Below are 22,495 nucleotides of genomic sequence, written 5' to 3' on the forward strand. Positions count from 1 at the left end.
ATTTAGTGTCAGTTATTTTATTTCCCTCAGTGATACATATACAATAACTCTTATTCACTAATATAAACTTTATAGAAATTTGACTGGCTCTATTATATAACTTTGATAGCTACAAGACTCATATTTATAAATTTATAGTTAAAAGGTATTCAGAAGAATGGTATTGAAATAATACTGAAAGAAATCATGGATTGAAGTCAAAGGCATTGCTACCTGCATTTAAATCATTCATGCAGTGTTGTAAATGTAATATTTTGTGCATGTATATCAACCAAATTGTTGCAACACATAGGTCAGCATGCACACATAACAGAGCCCCTTCCCCTAAAATGGAATGCTTTTTTCTTATCATAATCTTAACTATTCAAACCTATTTATATTTAAAGAAAATCAAGAATATGTGTTTTTACAATGGATAATAAATAGTCTAACTGAGTTCAGTAGTTTTAAACGTTTTATGGCTACATAAACTGGTACAAAGATATCATTATCAGGGCAATTACCCTCTAGGTCTCCTTGTAACGAGGAGTTTACACTGTCAAGTGTGGGAAATTTACAATCTCAAGTGTGGAGCTCAAGTGGAAAAGTCCTCTTTGGTAAATATAATGGATTAATTATGCTTTCCTGTAAGGAACTTATGAAATCAGGGATGTCCAAGTCTGGCAGCCCCTTACTTCTTCCAGTGATAGTAGTTCTCCTTCGATTAAAAAAAAAAAAAAACTTAAGTGGCATATACAATAAGGAGATAAAAATTAAAAAGCTATTTAAATTCCTCACTTTATTATTTTTTTCTCATTGCATTATGTTAACCACTCTGAATACACTGTAAACATGGCATAAGGGGATAGTTGTTTACCAGGAAATCACCCAATTGGCTGCCGATTGAACTGAAAAATATAATCTCTATATACCCTTATACTGGGTTCCAGGTCAAAGATCTGCACTGATTTTTTTTCCAGAATCTAAACTGCCTACCAAGTCAAAGAAACTTTGAGTTAGCCTAAGTTAAATTGTAGCAATAATAGACATTTTCCCAAAATAATTTACTATTAAGCATACATATTATTTACTATTGAGTATACATAATGCAGAATCCCATTATAGTAAACTCGGACAAATTCAGTCTCATATCTCAGAAGTCATAAAACCTAAGACTAGCAAGAATAGTGTTCAGAGGTAGAAGGCAGTTGCCAGCATTGATTGAACATTGGAATGGTAATAGGTATTACTAGGAAATCAATGGTTGACCTTATAGCAGTTGCTGGGTGGCCAGGTTCTTAGGACTCGTCTTTCTGTAGGACACACAAACTGTCTTGTCAGTGTTCTCTTTGAATCATGCCTCAGATTTTCTGTTGGCCCAGTGTTTTGATCATCTGTGTCCCTGACTTACAAATGCAAGACTTTCTGCTTCTTTCAGTATTCCTCGCCCCTCCCACCTTTTCTACAGCAGTCCCCAGGAGCTCACCTTTTCTGCATGTGAAAAGAATATTCACTCACTATAATCATTTATGTGAACCACCTAATTACTCTGCAGGATATGACTCATTTGCATATAACTAAATGTATTCAGTTTTAAAATATTTTAAATTTTCTTTGGCAACGTTATGATCTATTCATGGTCACTGAGCTATAGAATTTATTGCTCATTTGGTGTGGTTTTAGGCTTATATCTAACCTTTGCTGAAGTATTTTAGAAATAGGTAATAGAAAAAAAGCAATTAGGCTCCGTAGGGTGCCAAATTTCTTTTGTCCTTTTTCCAGTATTCTTCTCTGCCCTCAGAAAACAGGCGTCAGAGGTTGCTATCACATCCTCATTTCATCTTTGTGCCTCTTCTCTTTTCCTCTGCTCTCTTTACCTTAATAACACATCTAGGACTTCCCTCCCTTCAGCACATTAGCAGTCCTTTTTATAAGGTCAAGCTTCACTTGTCAGTGTTATTACCTGTACAATATTAGTTTTACAAATGGCAAATGGAGCAATAAAGATCCTCTTCAACACAGAAGCCCACAGAGCAGGAGTGCTTATGGCTTCAACATGTCAAATTCAGACCCAGAAAAGAAAGTGGATTGGTGAATACGTGTGAGGACCATGTTCAGGAAGCCAAAGGGTATGTGCTACTGGACGCCTGGGTAGGAATGTTCAAACTACTCTGAGAAAACGAAAGGACTGTAGAAAGAGTCTTATTTTAGTGCAAACAGTAATAATAAGAGGAAAGAAGACAGTTGAGGAGAGGGAGAGAACAGAGGTCAGGCCAGCAGATCTGACCAGCATGACTCAGAGAGCAGGCAGCATCACTAAGCACGTTTCATCATGGTTTTAGTCTTTTGCCTGAAACATTGTTTATTTCTATTACATCCTGCATGCCAATCCCCAAATTACTTACAAAAATAACTTCAAATGTCACTATAGCTAGGGTGACTATATAATTTATCCTCCAAGCTGGGACACCTTTGAGGATAAAAGAGGGTGCTATTAATATTTATACTGGAACAACTTGTGTGAAGCAGAAGTGTCCTGGCCAAGCTAAGACAAACGATCGTCGTAATGATTGTTCATCTATATGGAAACATACACATGATTGAGGCTTTCAACAACAAATATGTATTAAGCACCTGTAGTGTGGCTGGGTGTATAATAGAGTTGCATTTCTAATTAGGAGTGACCAAGTTCTAAAATTAGCAAGCAAGGCAGAAGTTAAATGTATCAAAAGTATTCTTGAGCACTTCTTAAGCCTATGAATTTTTTGAAGATTCATATATCCTTTTAACATAGGTAACAGATCTAGTTTTTCCTCTAGCATTAAACCAATCAACCCCTGCCCCCACCTCATTGTATGTCAGAAGAAGTAGGAGACATGCATTTAGGGGGAGATGTGTATTACAATTTCATATTGCTACATCTACTGTACAGCAAAGTGTAGTCACTGTGCAGAGAAGATGCTTATAGCATAAGGGATCCGCAGAGCTGAGTCTGACAGGGGAGGGCAGGCCAATGCCTCCCATTGATGCTCACTCTGGGCACATGCTCAGATGTTCTGCCACCATTTATTCGTAAGTATTTCAAGTCCGTATGTATGGTTGACTTTGAGTAACTTATGCATAATATGATGCTACTTTCAAAATTGAAATATATACTTAACTTGAGTAGTTAACTCTAGTTATAGGAGAAAGATGGCAACATAAACAAATCCTTATGATATCATAAGGAACACAAGGATTGATTACATAACTGTATATAGGGATAGGAAGAAATAATAACTACATCTGCTTTGGGGGGATCAGTGAACGTGGCCTTTGTCCTAATCTATGGTCAATGAATAGAAATTTTCCTGACAGTGAATGCATGAATGGTGGCTTGGGGAGACAGAGAGGTGAGCATATTGAAAGACAGTGAGATGCATGTAAAGAGAGCTCTGTCAAACTCTGTGGGATTTACAGTAAGAACATGAGACCTACAAATAGAACAGATACTGTCAGTTATCTATATCTTTCATTTTTAAATTGTTTGAGAAAGAAAGAACCCTAATAGGAGACATAAAATTAATTCATAGTGTCATATTGTAAAGACCTTCTGTGGACAAGATAGAAAGTGATTATTAAAATGAAATGTGTTAAAGGACAGAGTTAGTTTCAAAGATATAAGCCCTTTCAACTACAAAAAGCCTTTCTCTGTGTGTATCTTCTATTTATTGCCATAAACTGAAGCCTCTAAAATGAAACAGTCTTAAAATCATGAAAAATACATCTTTGCATTGCTAATGATTGGAGGATTTATTAAAACCAGGAAGACCAGATACATGGAAAAGTAGTATAATCAGTGATTTTTGAGATTATACTACTTATACACAGACTCACTGTTTGAAAACATGTTTATCGCACTCTCAACCTCACAAGACATCATTCCTTGAAACTGACTTGAAGACCGTACATAAGAGCATCACCTTCCATAGAAATCTTTTGGCTTTGAAGCCCCGGCTAACGAAGAACATATATTTAAAGCCCTTTTATCATAATAACCATATAATTACAGGATTTAGCATTTTTTAAACCATATTTAATTATGTTTTACAGTTCTCTTACAGTATGGCTGAGCTTCTTTTATTTTCTTTTTATCCTTTCATTCCTTGCAGAACAGAACCACCAATTTTATAATATATGATACTCTGGACTTAGCATGGGCAGTGCACTTTTCCCATTTTATATTTCCCAAATATTCAGTGATAAAATATAATCATTACATACATAGTGTACATTTTCACTGACATTTAGGAAAAATATAATCTCCCTGTATCACAGACAGCTATTTGCTTAGGAAAAATTTCTATGGGGGTACAGGTGTGTGCTTGAACACGTATACCTTGGCAAATCCAAAACAATTAACTAGGAGCAAAGAGTTTTGATGCGGAGTCTAGAAGACTACACTGCAAATGCCAGAAACTAACACTCCCGTGTCCCCTGACATCGTAGGAATTTACGGGGTTTAAGTTCAGAAAATGTTTCATTTTAGCTGATTGTCTCTGGTACTTGGTAGAATAATAATAAATTCCCAAGATCTATTTTAGATGTGAGCTCTCAGCCTGGAAGGACTTGTCCTATAAGATATAAATCACCATGCCACACCTTTGTTAGTACTTTGCAAACGTCAGGTAGTGTCAGCAACTCAGAAAATAGACAATAATACAGTATGCCTTCATCGGAGAAGCAAAATTTCCTGAAAAATTAAATTTCAGGTGATATTTAGAAATTTCCTCTGTTTTCCAAAAATTGTCACAACAGCTATCACAGTCTACGTTTGCATGTCGAAGCATTTCTAATCCTAGACCATAAATGTTTTGCTTAAAAAGTCTTTATGTGCGCAGACCTTGCGAAACAACAAATAACAGTTCTGATCTGATATGAAAACTCGGGGAGCAATTCTTCTAATTATAACAGCTGGGTAGGGAGAATTTCTGCTGGCATGGAAAAGAACAGACTTCTAATGTGGCCATTTACAAAGGCGAATGTAAAGATGAATGATTAACTTGAAAATACCCAATGGCAGAAACTAATTATGACTTGGGACTAGCGGTGAAAGCACAAGGTGGAGCCAGGAAAACACAGAGATACCACAGTGAAGGCATGCTGAGAGAGACAGAAGACAACAAAATGAAGTATGAGAGAGAAAGAGAAGGTGACTAGATAAAAGGGTAGTCAGGAAATAATCTTAGACTTGTAAACAAATGTCTATAAGCAAATAAAGAATGGCACCAGAGGCATAAACGAGGTACTGTAACATGCTAGGAGTGTTTCAAGAACAGGAAAAGTCATTCTTTGTGTTGAGATGCAGTGGGATTAGGGGCAGTGGGACTGCAATGAATGGCTTCATAGATTATGTTGACAGAAAGTTTTGAATTCCAGAGAAAAGAGTCATGACTTTCCTTTGCAGGGGGTAGGTGGTGGCAGGGCTCAGTGCATATAACTGGTCCAAGTGCCAATAATCTGGCCAACATGCAACTATATATTTCCAATATTTTGCCACATTGTTCACTCAAAGTCCAGTAGACAGTTACTTTCATAGAAATTGAGTCTAACATATTTGCCAAATGTATACAATTTACTAATAGTGCTACCATGATACCTAACATTGTAGTTTGTTTCAAAAATAGTAATAATTAGTGGAGGCTTGAGATAAAGACATACTAATGTCTATCAATGAAATGAACGGAGTTAAACATCTTTAAAACAAGGAAAAGTAAACATGTTTTGACCACAAAGCTCCAGGTCATTTTTGCCTATGGGCATGTCACTTTGTTAACTGGAATACTACATTAAAAAATTACTCCATCTTTTTTTTTTTTTTTAAAAAGTCATTAGCCTTCATGAAACTCAGAAAACCAGAAAAATTTGTGAATTACTTGGTAGCATGTCAGCATATTAAGAGCTACTAAAAATGCAGACATTTTCCAGTTACATAAACTGACACTTTCTCTGGAATGGAATGTGTGCAGTCTATATTGACTACACCCTCAATTCACTGCATTTTTGCCTACTCTTAAATGTTCCCCTCTTCTCTGTTGAAATTTAATCTCCTTGATTTCTTCAGTGATGCTGTGGCTAAGATGGAGAATGAAAAGAGTGGGCACATAGGATGACCTCAGCATAGCCAACACTGATCTTAAAATTCAGATTTCTCCCTGATGGGATGACATAACTTATGTCTACACACTAAGATAGCCAGAGTGGCTGTTTCAGAATTTATTATATCAATGTTTTTAGCCCTGGCCAAGTCCTCTCTAAAGGCCTCCAGTTTAAGTGTAAGTTCATGGCTTTAAAAGTGTATGGGAAATTGAGTTCATTCAGTGGAGAATGAAAATTAGCATTACAAAAGAATTATATGGGAAGACAGAAGGGCTTAGAGGAGCCAAGTCTGGCAGATGGATTTTTCATAGTCAATTAATTGGGAGAAGAAGTCATGCAGTATAATGGAAAATAAATCTGAATTCTCTTTCTGCCTTTTCAACCGGGTCCTCGATGGATTCCTCATCCTTTTTAACCCTCGGATTTTTCATACCTCAATTGAAGAAGTTAAAACATTTGACCTATGATGTTCCTTTCCATTCTAAAATTCAACACTTCTGCCTAGCCAACTTTGAGACAGAACAAAAGAAAATGACCTCCCTAGAAAACAGTACTAGAATTTAGCTTAGAAATAAAGAAGAAACACTCATCTGGGTTGAGAAAGTTAGTGAAACTATCCCTGTCTCTGGAGATCTTTACAAAGAAACTGTAGTTTTATATGCCTGGGGTCACTGTCAGTGATCACTGCCTCTGATTGAAGGCAGCTCGATGCCTATCAAAACCCTCCTAGCTATAGTCCACTGAGACTCTCAATCTGTGTCAACTCTCTCTGCTTCTCTTATATGAGCTATAGGATAATTTTAGTTGCTAACATTAAGCATAACTTAGCTCTTTTTTTCTCTGAATCAGAAATAGGAACAAATGTAATAGACAGTAAACTAGTGAATGTTAAATATAAGATAACTTGCATCTTTCTTTTTGTTATGAACATGATCGTGTACATGTTTGTGATTAAACATGTCTGTACAGACACAAACATGATAATTAGCCAAGTACTGGGGTGATTGATGGAAATTAAGTTTCTGCTGAAGACTTCCTGCCATACTCTGTGAAATGAATGAAATAAACATTTAACCCTTTCAGAGAAACTCCAATTCTTGTTAATACATCTTCAAATCTACAGTTATTGAAGAATATCATAGGCTTTGCCTTAAGAAGAATCTCTTGAATGTAGTCCCATATAATAAAAAGCAGAATTCAGTTGATCTCAGACTGAAGAAATCCAATGAAATTTAAAGCCTATTAAAAACATTAAGATATTTTCCAATCACAGGAAACGTTTAACAGAGCGTGTAAAGTACAAAGAACTGAGAGAACGAAAATTATGATTAAAATGTAGTCTACCTTGCATTTAATAGAGTAATGGAAACAACCAGTATTAAATGTTGTAGGAAAACGGGTCTATTTGTCAACGCAAGCAGGGAACTCTCATCTTTATTAAGAACTTTTAAAATGGTTTAGATGGTTAGAAAACTACATTAATATTCTAAACTTAACACATTTCATTTAGGGAGGCAACCATTTTATACCTCTTGAAAGGCTTATGATTATATTTTTTTAAATATCAAGGAAATAAAGCATATTTAATATACATAAATTTATATTATGCCATTTTATCTTTTCATCAACCCTGTCAAAATATGCATTTTACCCTTCTATTGAATAAATGGATTCTTAGAGATCCAAACGTTGAACAAAGAGGAAACAAAAAAATTAGAACATAAGAGTAATCTTATATACCATCAGAATTACAACATAACTCTACAGACTCCTACTCCAGTTGTCTTTCCATTGCATTTCTATTTAATAAAATGCCAAGCTCCAAAAACCTAAAAAGGTATAATGTAATAATTTAGTATCAAAAACAAGAGGAAGGAGGAGGCAAAAGAAATGAGTGACTGCCAAGGGAGACACATTCCTTCAGCGAGAATGAGATTTAGATTTGTTATATGTTTTAGAGATGATTAGTAAATCCAGGAACTATAGGTAATTTTTCCAGCCACTGGATAACAGAAAAAGAGAGACTATAACCATGAAAATCACTCTGGGCTGGAATAATAGTCAAACTAATTCTTCAGTGGTTTGAGAAAATAGTACTAATACAAACCCAAAGAGAGAGGGGAAGAGAAGGAGAGAAAAGTGTTTATAAATGTGGCAAAACATTAAACAATTACTGACCCTTGATGAAGGGTATAGAAGTTATTCTCAGTATTTTTACAACTTTTCTGTAAGTTCGAAGATATATAAAAATAAAAAATAAAAATCTGGAATTTAAAGAAACTCATACAAAAAAATCTTCTGAATGTTAATAGTTTATTTACTTTGCAAACTAATCTGAAAAAATAAAAATGTTGGTATAAATGAAAAAAAGTGTATTAGACTTGTATTTTTCTTTTGCTTCCTCGCTCATTTTTTATATCTTCTGCCTCCTTTCCTCTATTCCTTCCTTGCTCAGTTCTTCCAGCCTGTATCTTAAACTAGGACATTTTTGTAGTGCTGATTATTTGAATGTGACATGTGGCACTAGTTAGAATTTTTCTGTCTCTGTGTGTGGAAAAATCTATTCACACATCTATACTTTTAACAAATTGCAGCTTTGAGTAGTTTCTGCTGACTCCTGACATATGTTCAGCATTTAGAGTGGGAAAAGTGGGTTTTCTGAGGACTGTAAGGGACACAAAATCACCATAAGTGACCTGAAACCAAATGCTTACAAATAACAAAATCAGGAGGTATTTGCTTGTAATTTTATTTAAATGGAGGAACATTTTTGTTTTGCTACATTAACTCCCTAGTTGTCTACCATTAATTTTCATAAACTTGGGCAGCCACTTGTGCACAAAAAGTAGGAAGGTCTCCGACTCAAGCTTCTCCACACTTTTCTTCTCTAGGCACAGGGGCACTGATGTAGAAGATGCCAGATGTTTATACTTAGATAAAATCCGTACTATCTTTCAACAAATACTTTAATGATATTACATAAAATGTATGACTTACCTATGTGACCAAATCTAGACAAATATGAGGAAACATGCTTATTAAACAAGACAAACCTAGATCCAAGAAAGAAATGGATGAGAGAGAGATCCATGGCTGAGCAGTTAAGGTGTATTCTGGCCAAGCTTTCCTTCAGGGATGATATAGAACTCCATGCCTGATCGCTGCATGGTTGAGAGGCAATTAAGTTTCTGGAAATGTTCTTCCTGGGAGTCATGAGCAACAGGTCAAACTCCAGCTCTCCCCCTAATTAATTGATTGAACTTGGGAGACTCATTCAGCTCCTCTGGGATATCCACCATCATGAAAGGCAGATGTGGGACAAGTCTACCACCAAAACTCTGACAACTGTAGGCCATTCCAAATTAAACACACAGTTAGACTTTTTTATAAATGTGGTTCCTTAATAAAGAAAAAAATTATGATATTTATAAGAAGCAAATATGAGAGAGGGAGAGGAGGGCAGGAAGAAAATGACGGTCAAATAATCCATTATCCAAATGCAATGTAAGCAAAATAAATTCTAACTCAAGTGGATATAATATTTAAGAGTTCTGGCCAGGCACGCTGGCTCTCACCTATAATCCCAGCACTTTGGGAGGCCAAGGCGGGTGGATCACTTGAGGTCAGGAGTTTGAGACCAGCCAGGCCAACATGGTGAAACCCTGCCTCTACTAAAAATACAAAAAAAAAAACAATTAGCTGGGCGTAGTGGCAGGCGCCTGTAGTCGCAGCTCCTTGGGAGGCCGAGATAGCAGAATCATTCTAACCCAGGAGGTGGAGGTTGCAGTGAGCTGAGATCGTGCCACTACACTCCAGCTTGGGAAACAGGGCGAGACTCTGTCTCAAAAGGAAATATATATATATATATATATATACAAAATTTCATATCCAGAACTATGGCCCAATAGATTTTTGCTCAGTCTGAAATGCTAAAAGTCATGAGAATAATTTTCCCTTCATACTTTACTTGCAACTTTCTAACCAAAACAGTTTCATTTATTGTCATTTCTTTCAGTATGTTTTTGAGTCTCTGAGATGCAGAAGGTGTTACATATCATTTATGAGGGATAGGATGTTAAATAAGATGTGCATTATGGATTTAACTGTGTTTCCCCAAAAGACATCAAACTCCTAACTGCTAGTAGCTATGAATGAATGTAACTATGTTCAGAGGTAGAGTCTTTAAAGTGGGTTGAAACATTACAGTACTCAGAGCCGTGCTTGACATTTAGCACTCATTTTAATTAAGTTAAAATGAGCTATTAGAGTGGGCCCTAATCCAATATGTCTGGTGTCTTTATGAAGAGGGACAATGAACACAGAGACAGAGACAGGCTCACGGGGGGATTTACCTAGTTCTGTGGGATCTGCCATGTGATCGTGACAGCAAGGTCAGGATGGTGCTTCTACCAGTCAAGGGATGCCTAAGAATGCCAGAAAACTCAGCATGGGAGAGGTATGGGTCAGATGTCTCCCCCCGAACCCTCAGAAGGAACCAAGGGTGCTAACACCTCGATCTCGGGCTTCTGACCTCGACAACTGAGATGATCCATTTCTGTTGGTTATGCCACCAGGTTTGTGGTACTTTGTTACCGCAGTCCTAGCAAACTCCTACAACCAGTCACTTGCATTTAAGCAATTTACAATCTGGACAAGGAAATAACATACAATTATCAAGTAACATTCTATTGCAACTGATTTAAGGGAGGTTTAAACAAAGGCAATTCCAAAGCGAGGGACTTCAACCTATACCTCTGCCTTCTTCTCATCCCCTTTCCTAGCTCGCCTTTCTCTCCTTCTCCTCTTCGTCTTCATCACTACTAATATTTTAAGAGCCCTTGCTAAGTGTTAGGCATCATTCTGAGTACTTTAGTCTTTTAACTCATTCAATAGTCACAATTTAAGGCCATCATTTAAAACCAAAGAAAACCAAGGCAATTGTTGGTATTTAAACAGTGACCTAAATGAAATTGTTAGTTTCCTATGAATATAATCAAGGACACCAAGCCCTCTGGCATTTAAAATATTTCAATTATTATCCACTAAGGGAAGTCGCCTCCTATGGTCACACAGCTTGTAGGTGGTGGAATCAGAGGCTCGGTCAGGTCAGCCGTGCCTAGGGCTGGGGCTCTCAAGGAACAGATTCTGCTTTTCTTTGGATAATCTGCTAGCATAGAAAAGACTTTCCCAGCAGAAGATTAGAAACAAAAATAAAGTAACATTTGACATTACTCTTATGCTACTGAGGTGTTTTTATTTTACTAAAATAATTACATCACAGGCTGGTTGCCGTATCTATCAATATCACTGCAATTCTGAAATGCCAGCCACCAAAACACATGAGTGTTCAAAGAAAAGCTGACGTCAAGCAAATGTGGATCTATGTAGTTCAACCTTATTCATATCATTGTAATCCTTCCAGTAAGACATTAATATATATCATAATTCCTAATTACCCACAAGCATGACAGTATTTCTAATGGTAGAATTTTCAAACAACCTTCCATACTGAAGAATATCAGGTTTTTCTTATGCATAACACTATTTTGTCCTTTTCTTGAAGGAGGAAAAAAACAATCCCAAGTTACTTGCTGACAAAAGTCAATGACAAGACAATGTGAAACAGTAACACCATTTGCATATGTGGGGCTGTCTGCACAGTCATAATACTTGAGTATGGATTTTGGAGTAAGTGCTTTTAAATACATCCTTTCTTTAAGTTTTATGACACTCTTTAAAAGGAAATGTCATTGTCAGGACAGAAAATCAGGGCTCAGAGACCCACAACAGGCCTAATGACATACAAGAAGAATATGTAATGTCAAAACTCCTCATTCTTTCCCTACCTGATCCACCTTTCCCAAGACAAGGACCCATGATACCAGATACCTATGTTTCCCAACACGACATGCAAATAGATGTCTTGCTTAGTGGATAATAATTGAAATATTTTAAATGCCAGAGAACTTGATGTCCTTGATTATATTCATAGGAAACTAACAATTTCATTTAGGTCACTATTTAAATATCAGCAATTGAAGCAAATTCCACCGTAAATCAATTCTGCTGAATTAATGACTATGGTAAGGAAATTAATAATTTCCTTGAGGGAATCCTACAGAAATAGGCAGATGCTTGGAAAGTGCTATTTATTTAGAATATTTAGGACTTAGGGACACCTTGCTTGATGCAGGTGTATAAAAGACACAATGAGAGAGATGGTTGCTCAGTCATGTGATCACCTGAGAGTGTGTGGAATGATCACATAAAGAGATCAAAATAACTATGGGAGGTATGTAGGATACCCAATCTGGGCCCGCCACCTTGTTTCTCTTATTCTATTTCCAAGACGACCTTTCTGTCACCCCACTGTCTATTCTGGTTCATGGGGAAGTATCTGACCTCATCACCCCTTTGGGAGTGGCAAGGAAAGGGACTGACAGTCATTGAAAGAAGCAACTTTGACACTAACCTATTAGCAACAAATTCTCTCTTCATAGTGAAAGCAATAATAATATGCATATCTGATAAATCTGCACAAAAATTTTTTAGTGTATTATTTATTTTATTTATTTTTAATTTTTTTAGTTAAAGACAGGGCCTTCCTATGCCTCCCAGACTGGAGTGCAGTGGCATGATCATGGCTCACTGTAACCTCCAAGTGCTGTGCTCCCATGATCCTCCTCAGCCTCCCAAATAGCTAGGACTACAGGTGCACACCACCACACCTGGATAATATTTTAAAATTTTATTTTTTGTAGAGACAGGGTCTCGCTATGTTGCCCAGGCTGATCTGAAGCTCCTATCCTCAAGTGATCCTCCTGCCTTGGCCTCCTAAAGCACTGGGATTACAGGCGTGAGCCACTATGTGTGGCCATATAAATATTTTAAATATTCCCACACATTATAGCCCTCACTACTAATCACTTTGAGGAATAAAAACAATTACAGACTGATACTCAAGTATTCATTGTATATATTTTAACTCCTCATCAAAAGAAAAGGATTCTCTATTAATTTTATTTCAAACTCATTATGTGACCTAAAAATTATTACATGCATTGACGGCTATGTTTTGATTTCAGTCTCAAACATCTCTGCACAACCATCATATTTGCTGAATCACTATTATATGAGACAAAAATGCCCATTTAAACTATTTATTCTACATTGCAGTACTGTTGAGATATGTTCCTAACGCAAGCAAACACAATGTTAGAAATTATTACCTTTAACTCCATTTACAGATATCTTCTTTTTTCTTTTTTTTTTTTTTTTTGAGACAGAGTCTCGCTCTGTCGCCCAGGCTGGAGTGCAGTGGCGCCATCTCGGCTCACTGCAAGCTCCGCCTCCCGGGTTCACGCCATTCTCCTGCCTCAGCCTCTCCAAGTAGCTGGGACTACAGGCGCCCGCCACCACGCCCGGCTAATTTTTTGTATTTTTAGTAGAGACGGGGTTTCACCGTGGTCGCGATCTCCTGACCTCGTGATCCGCCCGCCTCGGCCTCCCAAAGTGCTGGGATTACAAGCGTGAGCCACCGCGCCCGGCCTCTTACAGGTACTCAAACTGTGTGAGTACAATTTAGAAGAATCATGTGTTTGGATGGAATCTTTTCTTTATTTGAGATTATAACAAGTATGTATATGCATTTATGCATAAATATAAATGCTTATTGCTGTTATCATAATTTTAGTCTTCCTAAGATTTCTAAGAGTGATCCCAAAGTATATAAGAGAATAGAAACAGCACTCATTCATTCCCTACTAAACTGACGTTTCATCACTGAGATTGCTCTATGGTATTAGAAGAACTGTCAGAGAGAGGAGAGTGCTGCTGCTCGCACTAAACCCACCAGGCTTACTGCAGAGCTGTTGAAATTCTGACTTGTTCCTCATGTGTATATGATGGACATGGTGATGTTTGCTGACCTAGTATAATTAATTGTCACCATTATGTCAGAATGTAATCACAATATCTGAAGATTAAACAAAACATAATGGAGTGTTTTATGCATTTCTTGGAAAGCATTTCAAATATCATCACCATGTCGTAAAAAGCCATTCAGAATTCTCAAGGTCACTCAGAGGCCCAAACGCTTAAATAAGTGCCAATCCTATTGCCAGCTCTCATTCAATCTTCTGAGCTGGGCATTTTCTCCTCCCATGATACCTGTCCACCTATCAATCCCACTCTGTAGCCTGTCTAAGAAATGAATTCTAGAAGTCATTTGCCTTTGAAAAGTTAAAAATATCAGAAGTTGTGAATTATAGATCTTACACAATAGCCCTAAGGATGGATTTTATTTTCATAGCCTCCACAAATGAGTGTGCAGGAAAATCCATCAGAATACCAAATTTTATGTGTGTACCCTTTTCATTGTGTAGGAAAGACTTTGTCTTAGTAGTTCATGATTATGTAATTGTACACAAATGCACACACACACACACAACACACTTAATAAACTAATTGTATTTTTCTCTAGTGGTATCACACCCATGTATTCTGCATTCAACCCTTCAGGTTATAGACTTACCCTTAACGAACTCACTTTGAAGTGACATTAATGATAATAATTTCTTAATACATTAACAGTGACTCTGGGCTTTGGGTTGCCTACCTCTGCGCAACCTGGGCTTTGTGTGTCTTCAACTTGCTGTTCTTACTGTCACCATTTCACATAATCAAGAATGCAATATATCACTTTTTAAATGTCAAAACTATTTTAAAGTACCAAATGCTTCTAGGTAAAACCCTGACATCAATAGAAAATGCAATTAGACATTGAACAGAATGGTTAAGTTCATTTTAACATTCTACCACTGTATAAATTAGTATACACTAATTATTTGCCAGATATGAAAAGTTTCAGCAGACCCCTGGGCCAGTCTTTTTCTTGTTCAGAAAATGGCTGGAATATCTGATAATTGAAATTAAGTCCTGCTATGTGCCACATACTCTTTCTTGTTTAGAAAATGGCTGGAATATCTGATAATTGAAATTAAGTCCTGCTGTGTGCCACATTCAGCAGTGTTTCCTAATTACTATTAGAAACATAACATAATGAACTTATTATTTATAAAAAAGTTAAAATTGCATCATATTTTAGACCTGATCATTCATGATTTGAAAAGTCTGAGGGATTTCTAATTGGCTTGAAGGACTGACCATGAAGCATAAAGTAAAATAAAGACTGGCTTTTGTGGCTCAGAGAACCGGAGTATAATTGAACATACTTTGCATTTAAACAACCATGTATTGCTGACATGGTTTTCTTTTCTTTTTATGGTTGTTGTTGTTATTGCATGAATGATGCATAAAAATTAATAATACCTTTGTCTGCATTCAAATTCCTACAACTTTTTTTTTTTTTAAGAACACAGGGGAACTCTTGCTCAAGGTAATTTTTCTGTCTATCCACTTCAATGTGCAAGCCTTCTTGTATAATATAATTTTAAATTAAATAAAGTCTCACTGCTACTTCTCCTGGGTATATATTTGGCTTTGCTAACTCTGTAAAACCGTCTTTCAAATGACTCAAACTGCATTAGGAAAATAGCTAAACCATGTATGGCATCCATGGAAAAATTTCTTAATAATTTTTATTATTTTAATATAATATTTCAAGTTAGAGTTTATTTCTCCACGGACATTAAAAGAATGCCTCTTCATCTCTAGGTAAAAATTGTCTAGGCAACTTTTGAATGGTTTAAAAATTGATTTTTCTGTTATTAATATTGCTAGAAATATAGATTTCTAATTGATATTTTTGAAAAATAGTGTAGAAGTTAAGCATAGTGGCTACCATTGAAGGGGAGGCAGAGTTATCCAACTGGCATTATCTATTTATTACTATATGCCAAGAGGAAGAATTTTATTCAATGATTACTACTGATAATTTTTTATTTTATTATTATTATGCTTTAAGTTTTAGGGTACATGTGCACAATGTTCAGGTTCGTTACATATGTATACATGTGCCATGTTGGTGTGCTGCACCCATTAACTTGTCATTTAGCATTAGGTATATCTCCTAATGCTATCAGTACTGATAATCTTAATACAAAAATTGTATTACCTCTGTTGATAACAATTTATGATTATAAAACAGGAAGTGAAATGTTAAATGGCAATATTTAAATAATAATGGGTCCAGGCTATGACTTCTTCCAGAGTTGCATAATTTTGTTACCATTATTTTACCATTTAACACAACCGTAAGAATATGAGCACATTTTGATTACAAAGAAGGCACTTGCAAATAAATTTGCATCTTTGCATTGTAAGCATTTTACCTGACTTCTAATAAAACAGTTGTTTCTCACAACACAATAACTATACAACTCTTGAAGGTAATATATCATCATGTTACAATTTTATTCTTCATTACCTATAAGCAAGAAAGACATTGATTTCTTCAAAGCTATGTCTGAAATACAGCTAGGAATCCAATACTTTTGAACCATAACACAGTATTGCCCACCACAGAAAATAATTTGCTGTGACAGGCATCTCTTTTGCACGTGGTCTAAGGTATAGGTAATAGAAACAGTATTATAAAAGGTCCATAGTTGAAAGGCAGATGAGTTCATTGGAGATGTTTACATTAACGGGGAGTCATTAAGTATCAACTCTTTGTCATTGTTTCCTCATGAAGGGCACACACAGTTAATTTATTTCATAACATCAACAGATGCTTTTCTCGTGGAATAAACCAATATTCACTAACCAATTTATTGGGTTAGTACCATTAGACATTAGTGTCAGCTTAATAGTAAAGTAGAATGATGTTTCTTTTTTGCCCACATAATGATTTCTACTAAATAATAGATAGGAGCCAGAATGAATGCCCAAATAAAATATCTCCACCTTGTCAGAGAACAAAAATCTAGTTATTCCTAAGCCTCACAAAAAAATATGTTATTCCCATTCAGTCTCTACCTCAACTGGAACAGCAAATAGCAACCAATTATGGTGCTTTTGTATGGGCTGGGACATGCTTATTAACATGTGACTCATCTCTCTTTATTTAATATAGCGGAGTGGTCAAATCTTAAAACCAAGGTCTAACCCTGGACAAAACCCCTCAGAGATCTAATATGTTTCTGCTGAAAAGAACATCGTGCACCGTTTCCATGAAATTGCATTCCAGGCTGGATGAGTTATCTTAACACCAACAACCAACATTTAGTGAAACCCTAAACAGCACAGAGCACAATATGTCTTTCCATAATGTGGTGAAGTCAAACTTAAAATGTAGTGTGCATGGAACTCACGTCTGTAGAAACCCTGAGGTCGCACAAGACTGCATCTGCGTATATCTTTGTCATCATTATTTTTCTCTAAGCTCTAGAATGTGTTAGATCAATTCTGGTGGATAGATCATGTTAGAATAGAAATGTGGCCAATATTTCCAGTCAAATAAATGAACATTATTGTTTCAATAGTTTATAGTTTTAAAACTATAGTCTTAAAATCCATAGAAACAAACAGCATAAAAAAGAAAAAGCAATGAAAGTTATCACTGAGGGAGTTATTTTGCCAATTTTTAGTATACAACTTGTGAAGAAAAATGTTTAGTTTGGCTTTTCAATAAGAATTTAGTTCTTTCTCTGGAAAAAAGAAAAATGAAGTTGTTTTTCATATTTTTGTGAATTTCTAAAATAAATTATTTTTCTTATTAATTCCAAAGTGATTAAGAAATGGGATTAGTTATTGAAGCTGCATAGAGGATACTGAGAGAAATACCCCATATCTGTTCAGAGCCCAGGGTTCTCACAGTGCCTGACAGGTAGCTCCCGTACACTCTCCCTCCCAGGAGTAGGAAGAAGAATCATTATCTTTTTTTAGAAAAGGAAAATAACTTAACTCAACTTGCATAGATGGTATATTGAGATTTCAGTCATAAGTCCTCTCACGTGTGTATAATTTTTAAAGATGCACAATTTTGCTTCAAATTTTAATAGCTATTAATTGTTGTTTCAATGTTAAAGTCGATTTGTCATTTACTGTATGATATATTGGCTTTCTTGGCATTTACGTAATTTGTTGCCACTTTTGTAATATGGAGAGTGAAAACAAAGAATACATTTTGAAATAGTGTTTCATCTATTGTTTTAGGCCTCCAGGTTTTAGATAATCTTTGAAACCCCTTACATATAAAAATTATTTTCACCATATACCACCTACCATGTACCATTCACAAATGCAGCTAACCAAAATTTGAAACATTTTGATCAATATAAATGTTGTTACTATTTACAGTAGTTTATATAGTTTTTACCCCCTAGAGGAAATCAGGATAAAAATGCAAACTGCAGTGATATTTATGATTTTCTTCTTTGATGCTGAAAGAAAATATAAAACCAAAGTATTTTGTGTCATTTTATGAACATGTAGAAATAACAAAGCTCTTTTTCTAATTATAATTATTAATGCTCTTGCTTTAAAACGTTCAAATGGTGGCAACATTTACTAAAAATTAGGGTTTATTTTTTCTTCCCTGAGAGTCTCTCTTAAGTTAAAGATGACATTACCACTCACTTCATTAATGCAAATATGGTCATATTAGAATGCAGCTGTTGAATATCTCCCTCTGTGTCTGTGGATTTATCATATTCTTTCAGCAAAGCAGTGTGCAAATAAGTACTTTTCTGCAATTTTAACTTGAGAAATAGACATATCTTCTTTGCTGACACTGAATTTTTGCAGTGGGGAAAAAAGATAAGTGATGTGCACAGTACATTTCATGAACATGAAGCCACTTGAGGAATAAATTAATAAAATGTACTGTGAAAATTGGTTTCACCTTAACAATAATTAATCAAGAGCTACAGATTAAAGACTCCCTACATAGCTGTCACTACTTGAGGAAATGGGACAAATATTTTCATGGAATCACAGATTCTGAGAAAAGATAGAACTCTTAAAATTCATCTAGTCAAAATGTCCTTTAATGGTTAACTTAACAGTTGTCTATTGGACTTTCAGGTTTTTTGTTTTTTTTTTTCAATTTTAAACCACAATTTTTATCTTTGAAGTCTTGGCATATGTTGTACAATAGCTGACAATGGAAGGAGTGCAATAAATATTTGCTGAAAGGGCAAATAAATGATTTCATTAATACACACTTTGATACCAAGAGCTCTACTCCTCAGCATATGTTTATGTTATGAATATTGAGTTGAATGGTTTTCCATATATTTCTTGCAAACCCTTTTGTTTGTAGTTAGTGTGTTTAATATTTGTTAAGTAGGTCATATGGTTTTGGTTGTAGTTAGGAAATATGTGTTATGATGGGCCCATATGGGAACAACCCACTGTCCACACTGGACATGGAGGATGAGCCACTTCGTCTCACACTGAGCACCCTGATGTAACTGCTGATCACCTTTGGAAGGAGAAGGACATCTCCTCTAACCCAGAAATGGAACTTGTCTGGAAATCTCTGCTTAGATACAAACAAAATGAAGCCTCAGAGAAAATAGAAGGCTAGGGAAAGGAAGCGATTTATTAAATATAGTTATATCTATTTTTATGGTTTTTTTTCTAATCTAGAAAACAACCACTTCTGAAGCAATCCAGGTTGGTTGACATTGATAACCTGCTCCAAAAGGATGCTCTTGTCACACCCTTCAACTCAGTAGGCACCTGCCAGCCCTGTTGTTCTTGGTCTCGGGCAGATTTCTCCTTTAAGCTTTACGTGGTGTAGACTACATCTCTTTTTCATGATTGCAAACCAGCCATTATTGGTTGGAAATTTAATGTCTTGCTTTGTTTCAATCGTTTCTTATTTCATTTTCTGAAGTCTCAGCAGAAGTCTCGTCTTTCCCTATATCATCTTGGTGCTCAAGGAGACATTTCTTGTCCTTTTCTTCCCACAGACTAAGAGGAGTGACCACAACCAGAAGTTTTCTCTATGCACTCCCCAAAGGCCAACTCATCTGGTTAATGCAAAAGGTGAGCTCTATGTATGGTCATGTCATTCTGCTTACTCCTAGTTCAAGCCCTGAACTAGAAATTTATAAATTATAATAATAGTAATGACAATAATCAATGGTAGATATAAAAGCAGGCAGTTGGAAAGTCATGATTTGTGGGAAAGTAGTTTAGACCTTGGTCACCAGCACTAGACATGCCTGGGATACATACTCAAAATTATGATTCCTTTTTTTGTCTTTTAGAGATGGAGTCTCACTCTGTTGTCCAGGCTGGAGTGCAGTGGTGTGATCGTAACTCACTGCAGCCTGGAACTCCTGGGCTCAAGTTATATCCCCACCTCAGCCTCCCAAAGCACTGGGATTATAGGCATGAACCACTGTGCCTAGCCCTCAAAATTATGATTCTTGAGGCATGTTGAAACCACTTAATTGGAGACTTGGATTCTGTTTTGTTAATATCTGAGATCAGGCCATTTTCAAAATCATTTGAATAAGTCTTATAAATGTGGATGTTTGTGAACCACTATGAGAGGATCTGAAGCCCTGATATTCCCTTCATATATTATTAGCATCAATTTTGTAGAAACACAAGTTCTGAATTTAATTCAGCTAGTATTCTGCTCTATTACGCAGTATCCAAAATTGACCGTGTAGATTCTATATACTTATAAATCAAAATATGTGAGAACGATTTCTCAAGACCTCATGTTATTTAATAAACTTCTTTGTAATATCTAACTTTATGCTGATGTCACTGACCCAGCATATTCATCTTTGTCTCACATGCAGGAAGAATAGAAAAACAATTACCATCTGTCACAGAATTGATTCTATCTGCACACCTTTCCCAAGACAGCCCTGAGACGTGATCCTTCTAGGATCAATGAGCTTCATCATCATCCAATAGTCATTCCATGACTATAATCCACTTGGATGTCCTGTGGACAAACTAAGCAGGTCCCTAACCAAATGCAGCATCTTACTCCATCCACCCACCCTGTCCTGCTTCTGGGCTTTATTTTCCTGGTGAAAAGCATCACAGCTTACCTAGTTCTAAGCTAGTCTTACCAGATGAGCTGTGACTCTGCTGTCTCCATACCCAGACAACCATGAAGTTCTTTCCACAGTTCCTCAGAAAACACTTTTAAATATCTCTCATTTTTTTCCACCCCCTTAATTCAGAAGTTGCAGACACTAGTGTCTGCAGGCACATAAACAAAGTCAACATATGTATAGAAACAAAGGGAGCCTGTGTGTGTGGTGTCTTCCTTTCTAAAATTAAGGAGTGGTTACCATGTGGCCACAGTGGTGGAGTGCATGCCTCACCTAAAGGCATTCAGATCACACAGAAGCCCTGCCCCCACAACACACATACACACATGCACATTATCCAAAAACAAGCCAAGAAAACACAATGACAAATGTTTCGTAGTTTTCAAGCCTTATTTAGTTTGCTTTCTTAATTCAAGTTTTCAGTATCCTCATTTGGACGATTGCAGTAGATTTTAGACACTGCTGACATCCCTTTCCACTCATTCTCACTGTCACCGGTGAAATCCTCTGGAAGTTAACTATGATCATAGCGGTTTTCTTGTTTGTTTGTTCTTTGTTTTGCCTGAAATTCACATGAAGCAAGCATAGCCATCACTCTGGAAGAGGACTTTCAGGAAGGGGAAATAGGTGAATGTGTCCAAAGGGCTAGAGCAGATAAGGTAGTTTTGGTATGGCAGGAAACTGGGCTGGGCTTTAAGAGGGATGGTTTTGTTTTTCTACACCATGCAGAAAGTTAGAACCAGGAGTCAGGTGAATTCCAGGAACATGGTGGAGTGAGCAGAAAACAAGGTCTCCCTTTCTCTTCTTGTGATGGGTTTTCTTTATTTCCTTCCTTTTTCATCCTCCCATCCTCTCTCCTTTCTCTTCTCTTTTCTTTCCACAATGCTTCCAAAGCATCTCACTACTGCTGTTCTATTATCTCCTTTCCTTTATATTTATTTTTTCCTCTTCTTTTACTTAGGCTCTCAGTATCTTTTTCAATATCCACTCCAATGTCTTTCTTTATATTCCATAAAATGTCACTGGAATCTGGATAGTATCAAAGTAATTTATTTCTGTTATCTAGCTTCAACCTAACAAAAAAATCGGATATTCCATAATTTCTCTTGTCCAAAAGATGATTTATAATTAGTTAAATATAGTTTACTAGCTGTATTTGTTTCTCAAATTCTTTTTCTTTCCAGTTAGTGACCCTAAGTAGATAATGGCATTCTTGGACATAACCAATTACATTCTGTGCATCAATATTCAATGTCATGGGAATTACACAAAAGCTGGATGTTGAAATTAGCATTGGGGGAAATTAGCTGAAGTATCATACTTGCTTTATTATTACTATAAATTATCTTAGCCAAGATACCAAGAGAGGATAATAGCCATTTCAACCT

At 36.1% G+C, this 22,495-nt stretch overlaps 1 protein-coding gene across 11 annotated transcripts in view; it reads right to left on the reverse strand.

The window, feature by feature from the left end:
• The window catches only part of FGF14 (fibroblast growth factor 14), a 693,748-nt gene that overhangs the window by 125,319 nt on the left and 545,934 nt on the right, over nucleotides 1-22,495 (reverse strand). The window lies entirely within an intron of this gene.

This window comes from Hylobates moloch, unplaced genomic scaffold (assembly GCF_009828535.3).
Source record: "Hylobates moloch isolate HMO894 unplaced genomic scaffold, HMol_V3 SCAFFOLD_4, whole genome shotgun sequence".
In the NCBI taxonomy this organism is placed as follows: domain Eukaryota; kingdom Metazoa; phylum Chordata; class Mammalia; order Primates; family Hylobatidae; genus Hylobates; species Hylobates moloch.